This window comes from Palaemon carinicauda, chromosome 5 (assembly GCF_036898095.1).
Source record: "Palaemon carinicauda isolate YSFRI2023 chromosome 5, ASM3689809v2, whole genome shotgun sequence".
In the NCBI taxonomy this organism is placed as follows: domain Eukaryota; kingdom Metazoa; phylum Arthropoda; class Malacostraca; order Decapoda; family Palaemonidae; genus Palaemon; species Palaemon carinicauda.
Genome location: NC_090729.1, coordinates 60,169,339 through 60,177,862, shown reverse-complemented (window position 1 = coordinate 60,177,862; position 8,524 = coordinate 60,169,339).

Genomic DNA, 8,524 nt, shown 5'->3' with positions numbered 1-8,524 from the left:
AATATAATTTCATATATATCCAGGGTACTCAATGATCATGTCTGAAGAAGCACCAAAATCCCTTCTCTTTACATTTCCTACACCTTTAATTAATTGCATAGAAATTACTCTCACCTAACTTTTTACTACTGCCCAAGGAATATTTTCCTTTCAGCAGAGTGACTTTTGATGAAGAGGCACCGTAACTTTTTCTTGGTTAACAGCTTTTCCATTAAATCGTTGAAAAACAGCTGTGTTTGAGACCCGGCCTTGAAACTACAGTATATAGATATTTTACCGATCCTTCTTGTTTCATTAGGCGCAGAGATTTTGTAATAACTGTACACTCACCGGAAGAGTTTCTATGGCTTTTAGTTTTTTCTGTTCCTTTTTTTTTCTTTTTCCTCATTTTTTTATCTTTTCCAAAATATGTTCGAGGTTTACTTATGTAAATATTAGAAATAATCCCACTTATGTTTCTTTTTCAACAATTTGCCAAAATGAACCCACCCTGAGGAGAGAGAGAGAGAAGAGGAGAGAGAGGAGAGAGAGAGACGAGAGAGAGACGAGATATTTGAATGCTTCTCCATGTCGCCCATACACTTTAGTTACTTCCATATATTCAATAACTAAATGTCGACCTCACACAAATTTCCTGAATGCTAGCCAGGCGCTAACAGATCTTAAGCCGAAAGGATTGATGCAAAGGGATGAGTAGGGTAGCATGTTTTAGGAATATAAAAAATATTTCGGAGAGAGAGAAAGAGGAGGAGAGAGAGAGAGAGAGAGAGAGAGAGAGAGAGAGAGAGAGTGTGAAGTTCATTATATAATAAAGCTAATTTCATACCTCTAACGTTTGCTGTATCTAACAAAACACCAACATAAACCCGATGACCTTTACCCCTTTACTCTGTCAACAAAAACCTGAAATACTAAGGCCTAGTTTTTCAAAGTCAATAAAGATTCAGTGAGAACTAATAACCAGCATTTTCACAATTATCATTTACCACCATGCAGAACCTTAAAACACATTATAAACTAATATTTTAGAGAAATATAACTGCGGTGAGCAGGTTAGGTTGTAACTGAGGGACTGGTGAATGCAATTGAATTTATTTGGTCGGAACTTGAGTATCCATACATCCCAATCCATTCAAGAACGGCACAAAATTTCAAAACACAATGGGTGCGGGAAAATTCATAAAATAGACAGGTTATCAGTGAGAGGGGAGAGCTATAACGATAACATACAGCAAATAAGAAATAGCGTTGCAATGTACGAAGAGAGTGTGATACAAGAGTGGTGCATGGCTCCCCCTTAATAAAGACATTACATGTGAAAAAAATGGTTGCCCTGTTCTTGAAAGGCGTACTGTAGGCGGGTCATCTGGCATGAGGATATACATGTTTTAGGCGACCAATGGATACCACATCTTTGCTACGCATGTTGAGGAGGAATGCTTTATGTGAACAATGGATCACGACGAAAGAAGCTAATTTAGGAGGGTCCTTAAATTTGCTTTGCTATTGTAGTTGTACAGGACAACATGTATTGATGAGTGTAGATCTGTCAGTATGTCTTGCTTAGCTTGCGTTATAAGTCTGGCGGCCTGGAGTAAATTTTCCCACAACGTGACGTAGGCTCTGGAGATTGTCGGAAGAGGTTTCAGATGGAAAAAAAAATAGGCAAGGATGACCAACGTCCTTATATCATTTAAGCTGCTGAAACATCCAGGCGTCTTTAGGGTTTGTCCCTTAGTCCCAAGAGGATCAAAGGAACGAGGTACACCAGTTGGAGTTCTGTGTAGCGGGACATCAAAGCTGCTTTGAGGGTACGGTGAAAACATTCAACCATATCGATGGCAGGCAGGGTTATTTGCTGTTGTCTGATGAAGTATGATACCCAAAAGATTTGCTAATGATATCCAATTGAAAGGTGAAATGGGACAACCCTGTCAGAAATGATATTCTCACCGATGCCAAATCCTGCTATCCATCCTGAGAATAAGGCAGATGTACACAAGGCAGATGTTGCATTTTCAATGGTAATGGCTTTCCGGTGAAAGAGTAGAGCAGTCAATCACAGTAACAGGTAACGATATCCTTGTGATGTGGGTAGGGGACCTACAACACTGATATGAATGGGAGCAAAGTGCTGCAGAGGTTGATGAAAGGTACCCACTCCTGAATCCGTGTGTCAATGTACTTTTGAGATTTGGCATGAAGTAGAAGCACACACACCCAATTCTTACCCTCCATAGTAATGCCATGCCAAATGAACATTTGTCTTCAGTAGCCGTGTAGTAGAATGGCACTAGAGATGTGAAAGGTCATAAATTAAATCAAACAACCGTCAGTGATTGGAGGAAGGTATCCATGGTCTAGGGTGTACCAGTAGTGACTGCACAAAGGAGGGTAGCATTGGAGTCGTTGAGAGGGACGTCCTCCTGAGGGATGATGTTCAGGATGTACACATTTAGTACTCTGTATCTTTCATTGGGCTTTTGCAAGGCATTATAATCCAATCCCAGTTGAAAGGAAGCCAGTGTGTTTCTTGAAAGGGCATCGGCAATGGGATTTCTTTTTCCAGGGGTCATGCTGAAGGGTAAAATTTTATTCACCCACGGCAGAAAAATGTAGGTGATAACGAGCAGACCAGGTTACGTAATGACGGGTGAAGGCTTTGCACCAGAGGAATGTGTTCCATGTGAATGGTGAAGTTTGTACCTTAAAAGAAGTGGCAAAAGTGATGAACAGCCAAATGCAACCGCCAACATATTTGCGGGTCGAAGGTAGAGTACCCGGATTCTGCCTTGGACTGTTTTCTATTGAAGAAGGCCAATGGGTGCTGTGAGCCATTGACCACTTGCTTGAGGACTGCGACGTCGCTGGCATTGGTGGAGATAATGGACAGGCGTATGTGGTACAGGAAAAGTGAGAGCAGCAGCGGTTGATAGGGTATTTTTTGCGTTGCAGAAGACCACTTCTTGAAAGGGACACCAACTCAGGTCTTTGGACTTGCCCTTGAGGGAGCTGTAGAGGGGGGGCAAGAGTGATGGTGATGGGCTGGAAGGAAACAATGATAATAAATGATTATGTCAAAGATTTCTTGCATTGCTTTGACAGTCGAGGGTATGTGGAAGTTTTGAACTGCTGCTACCTTCTTAGGAGTGGGTGGATTCTTGCAGGAGCAATGTGGTGGCCCTAGGAACGATACTTTGTTGATGCCTAAGGCACACTTATTGTACCAGACTACAAGGAGGTTCTGTTGGAGGCGGTCGGGCAAGATACTTAGATGATGGAGGTGCTCCTATTTGGAGGAAGACAACCCAAGTACATCATCCCTGTAACATAAACAGAAGGGGAGGGGGTTCCTTAAGAGGTTCTCTAGAACTTGGGAAGTGGCCCAGCATTTACAAAGGCCAAAACAGGAGTAATTGAAGTTGTGGTATACTGAAGGTGTGTTATGATGGTGGTCTTGGGGATATCTTCTAGGTTCATGGGCACCTGATAATATCCCTTCAGTAAGTAGAGCGTAGATAAAACCTTCACTTTGTTCAAGTAGGAGGTCATGTCGGCAATGTTTTGGAAGTGGGTAGTGATCTTGTTCTGCCTGCATGTTCAGGAGACTGTAAACCCCATATAGACGAAGAGAGCCCTCTTTCTTCAAGATAGTCTGTAAGTGAGACGACCCATGAGGTTGAGGCCTTTTGGCAAAGGCCCATTCCTTCCATTTTGACGAATGTGTTGTTTAGCAGCTGCCAAATGATCTGTTGCTAGACATCTAAATCTGTCAAACACAGGGTGGGGGTTCCATCATGTTGACATGGCTATATTACAATGTTTTGTGGATTCCGGGGGTGTTTGGTGAAGTTTTGTATGGAAAACTTTCGGCCACGATGTGAGGAGATGGGAGTAGGCATCCGTGGGTGTGCTGATGTGGAGAGCAAGGCCAGAGGGGGCCTGGTCGGATTGGAGAGGCATTGAAAAGTACGAATCCATGTTGACTAACTGTAGATGAGATACCTTGACCAAGAGGTGGAAATGTGAAAGAAGAAAGTCTGCACCGAGGATTGGAAATGTGATGCTAGCAATGAAAAACTTTAAAATATATTTGGCGCTTCCAAATGATAATGTAAGAATTTCGTAACTGTGGGTGTGTATTGAAGAACCGTTGGCAGCTAACAGGCGGATGTCGGCAGATTTAGATAGACTATGTCGTGTCCAGAAGAGTGATCTTGGTAGAAGAGAACAGGCACTTATGTCTACCGAGAATCAAACGCCCGTACCTGTGTCAACATGATATGGGAAGCCACCCCTGCTAGAGATGGCCGTATTACACGTTTTTGGGTTACTGATAACCATTCGCACATATTGTCTCAGGCTCTCCAAATATGCAGTGGTAGTACCATAACTGTGGCTTGAAAGGTTTGTGGTTGAGGCATAAGTGAAGGATGGTAAATGAGGGTGGTGGGGCGGCTTTGTTTGTCGCTCCTGCACGTCACCGGTGTGGACGTCCATGTCCTACCAAATTCACATCGACTTTAGTCAGTGTAGAGTGAGTTTTTCACTTCGTCATGATTGGAGGCATTGATGGAGATTTGAAAAGCAGTGAAGTGGCTGTCCCATAAGGGTGTCCAACTTTCGTCATCAGATACCTTCATGAGCAAAATATTTACATCGGGGATGGCAGCACTTATAGGTTCAGATAGGCCCCATACCCAAAGTGTACGAAGTAGATTCACTTTACAAGGAGAGCCGTCAGCGGCTGTCTGTAGGCAAGCAATACTGGCCATTTCCCTGAAGGCAATCAAAGCCTTTTGGTCCCCCAATGTTGAGAGAGTTGAAAAAGGTTTGCTATGCGGTCGGCCAGTGATGGAGAGTACTTATCCAGCAGCTACTATTTGAAGGTTTTCTTATGTTATGGGGGTATCCCGTTGTTTACACAACCAATCGGAGATTTCCGGGAAAGTGATGGCCGCGAGAGAATAACCAGCTTGGTGATTGATTGAATGATTGATTTAAAGTTTTCAGGCATCCTGACATCTGAGGTCATTGACGCCGCCCAGCTTGGTGAATGGCCTGAGTTAAAACCTTTATGCGAAACTTGACTTCAGCACTTGGAACCAGACAAACGCTTCTCTACTGGCAAAGGACTGTAGCTTCAGGGGTGTGGCATTGATATCATGGTATATAAAAAGTATAATTCAGGATACGGAATTTAAAATTCTGTAATCTCTGGTTTATTCATGGGTATTTCAAAATGCATGAAAAAAAATCCTATTTCAATTAGTCCATATATCATAAATGTTGTGAAATAATATAGGTTTTAAGTCTGACGGAATGTAGGATACTTTACAGACGGAAAATGAAACCAAATTTTTTTAAAATGTACGAGAGAGAGAGAGAGAGGAGAGAGAGAGAGAGAGAGAGAGAGAGAGAGAGCCTTACCTTACCTTATTGCCTTATTCTAAGTATGAGTTCCCCCAGGTCCCTCAGTGTGAGGCACCTCGTATATCCCCAAAGAGTTGCTAATGCATCTTCTGGTGTATTTTGCATCTACCAGTCTTCGATGGTCTAGGATGCATCTTAGGTATTTATCGAGCTTATTCCTAAACATATCTACGCTCACTCCTGATTTGTTTCTTAGATGAGCTGCAAGCACATTAAATAGTCGCTGCATTATCGATGCTGGTGAGTAGTGGATTAATGGGTCCTGTGTACCTTCCTTAGTTTTCCAGGTATTGTTTTTGGCGCTATTAATCTACCTCGGCTTGCTCTTTCTGATATTTTTAGCTCCAAGATGTTTTCAGTAATTTCTTTAATTTGCTTCCATGCTTGTATTATCATGTAGCGTTCTCTTCTCCTTATTCCTGTTTAATTTTACACCAAGGCCTTTAACTGCTTCCTTGTTTGTGATTGTCTCGTTATTAGACCCCTTATATGCATATGCCATTTCTTCTCTGTTTCCATAGTTTATCGATTCGAATTTACCGGAGTTAAATACCATCCTATTTATATCCGCCTATTCATGTATTTTGTTTAGATCTCTTTGGAGTGAGTTCCTATCATCACAATAAGTAATTTCTCTACTTATTCTTGTTTCATCGGTGAAACTTCTCACTACAGAGTTTTTAACATTACAGTCTATGTCTGAGACCATAATAACATACAACAGTACAGCTAATACCCTACCCTATGGCACGCCAGATATTACCTGATCTTCATCTGATTTCTCGTCATTTGCAACCACTATCTGTTTTCTTTTTTAAAGAAATTCTTTTACTCATTTTCTTATCATTCTCACAATGTTATGCTTTCTCTTCTTTTCTCTAATATTTTATGGTCTACCCTTGTCAAAGGCTTTTGCAAAATCTAGATAGATAACATCGGAGTCTTTTTAATTTATTATATTTTTGTATGTTTTCATAGTGTGCTATCAGCTGGTTTGTGTACTTTTTCCGGGTACAAAACCGTGTTGACCTATATTAAAATAAATTATTTTTAGCCAAATGATTCATCTTTTTTTTTTTTCATTACTCTTTCATGCACTTTCATAATATGTGATGTTAGACTAACAGGTCTATAACTGCTTACCTCTAGTCTTGATCCACTTTTGAAAATAGGAGTTATATGAGATAATTTTATGTTTAACATATATCTCACTCATATCTGCATTTTGTCTTAGCAGTATTGCAAGCGGCTTCACGATAGTGTGTGTAGTTATTATTTTAACAAAATCGCTGGAACTCCATCTGGTCCGGCCGTCGATCCCTTTTTAATTTCACTCATAGCCTGCACAATATCTGCTTCATTAATATCTATATCCGTTAGATATTCAACATTTTTCTTCTCTCATTTTTGTTTCATTATTCTCATTCACAATTCTTGGCGTGAACTCACTCTTATTTTTTTCTGCTAATGTGTTGCATATTTCCTTTTCTTTATTCGTTAACCATCCTTCAATTCATAGATAGCCCTATTTCTAATCTCCCTTTAATCATCTTTTTTTTTGCATAGGAGTTAAGTACTTAGGGTTTTTTTTTTGTGGATATTTTGAAGTGTCCTTTCTTCTAAGTACCTTTTTTTTCATTTTCTTTCGATTGTATAATCTTTTGTTCTGAATTTTATCTTACTTTTCCTTTCCATCATTTTCCATATTTTTTTTTCTTTTGCAAGATTTTTCTTTCCACTTTATAATTTTCTGAAATAAGATCCTTCTGTCTCTTAGTATTCAAATCTGATGTTTATTGTTTTTTTTTTTTTCTGTACATATTTTTCAAAAATTTTCTCCAGTATTTTGTACAGCATATCTGCGAATATTTTCCGTCACACTGGTTGGAGTTACTAGTGACCACTGTTATCAGATGGTCGAGCACTTGTTTCACCAACTCATGGAATTTACTTTTGCTGACTACAGCGATGTCTCTACAAGATTTGCCTGTATTATAGAGAGCCATCTTGATAAAAATTTTATTAATTCACAAGATAACTATCCTACGCCGACGTTTTATCCCACTTTTTTGCCCTCAAACTAATCACCGAGTATTCACGAAAACTTGTAGCTTATATTGCACTCGATAGTCTTTTGTTATCCGTGTTAAATCAGGATATTTTTAGGGACACACAAGTGTATTCACTCACCAGAATACAGATACAACTCGAGAGAGAGAGAGAGAGAGAGAGAGAGAGAGAGAGAGAGAGAGAGAGAGAGACTCATTTCTCCAAGTAAAAGACAATAGACAGTTTATCAGAAACTTAATTTTGGTACCTAAATTTAACTGAGTGAAAGATGTTGAAGCATCAGAGACTGGAGAGATAAAACAGACGGCGCAGAAATTTTTTTGAATTCAAAGATTATTTAATAATAGACAAAGATCTTGAATTTCTGAAACCAGTCCTTATTCACAAGATAATCTACTAATGATATATTTTCAAAAGGTTACTTCAGTATCTATCTATCTATCTATCTATCTACGTACACAAAATAACCTATTCGTTATTTGTGTATTCAAGTGGCTTTTACAATTAACAAAGATCATTAGATCAATATATACTGTGGTATCAATTTCAAATGGATGACATGTAAAAATTTTTAAATCATCACAATATATGCATCAACTGTTCGCCATTATGAAATTGAAAGTAATTAACCATACGTATCAACTTTAGCCGGATATGTGCACTAAATGACAACTTTCCTATTATAATTTTCGATCAGTAATCTGTATGATACATTCATGATTGTAGGTTACACGTTCAAATATATTGTCTCTTGTTCTGATTCACTGTCATCAAAAAATAACAACTGACGTGTGTCGAATGGTTTATTATTATTATTATTATTATTATTATTATTATTATTATTATTATTATTATTATTATTATTATTATTATTATTATTATTATTATTACAACCCTAGTTGGAAAAGCAGGATGCTATGATCCCTTGGGTTTCAACAGGGAAAATAACCCACAAAAAAAAAAGCAAATAAAGAAATAAATAAACTACAAGAGAAGTAATGAAACATTTTACTGAAATATT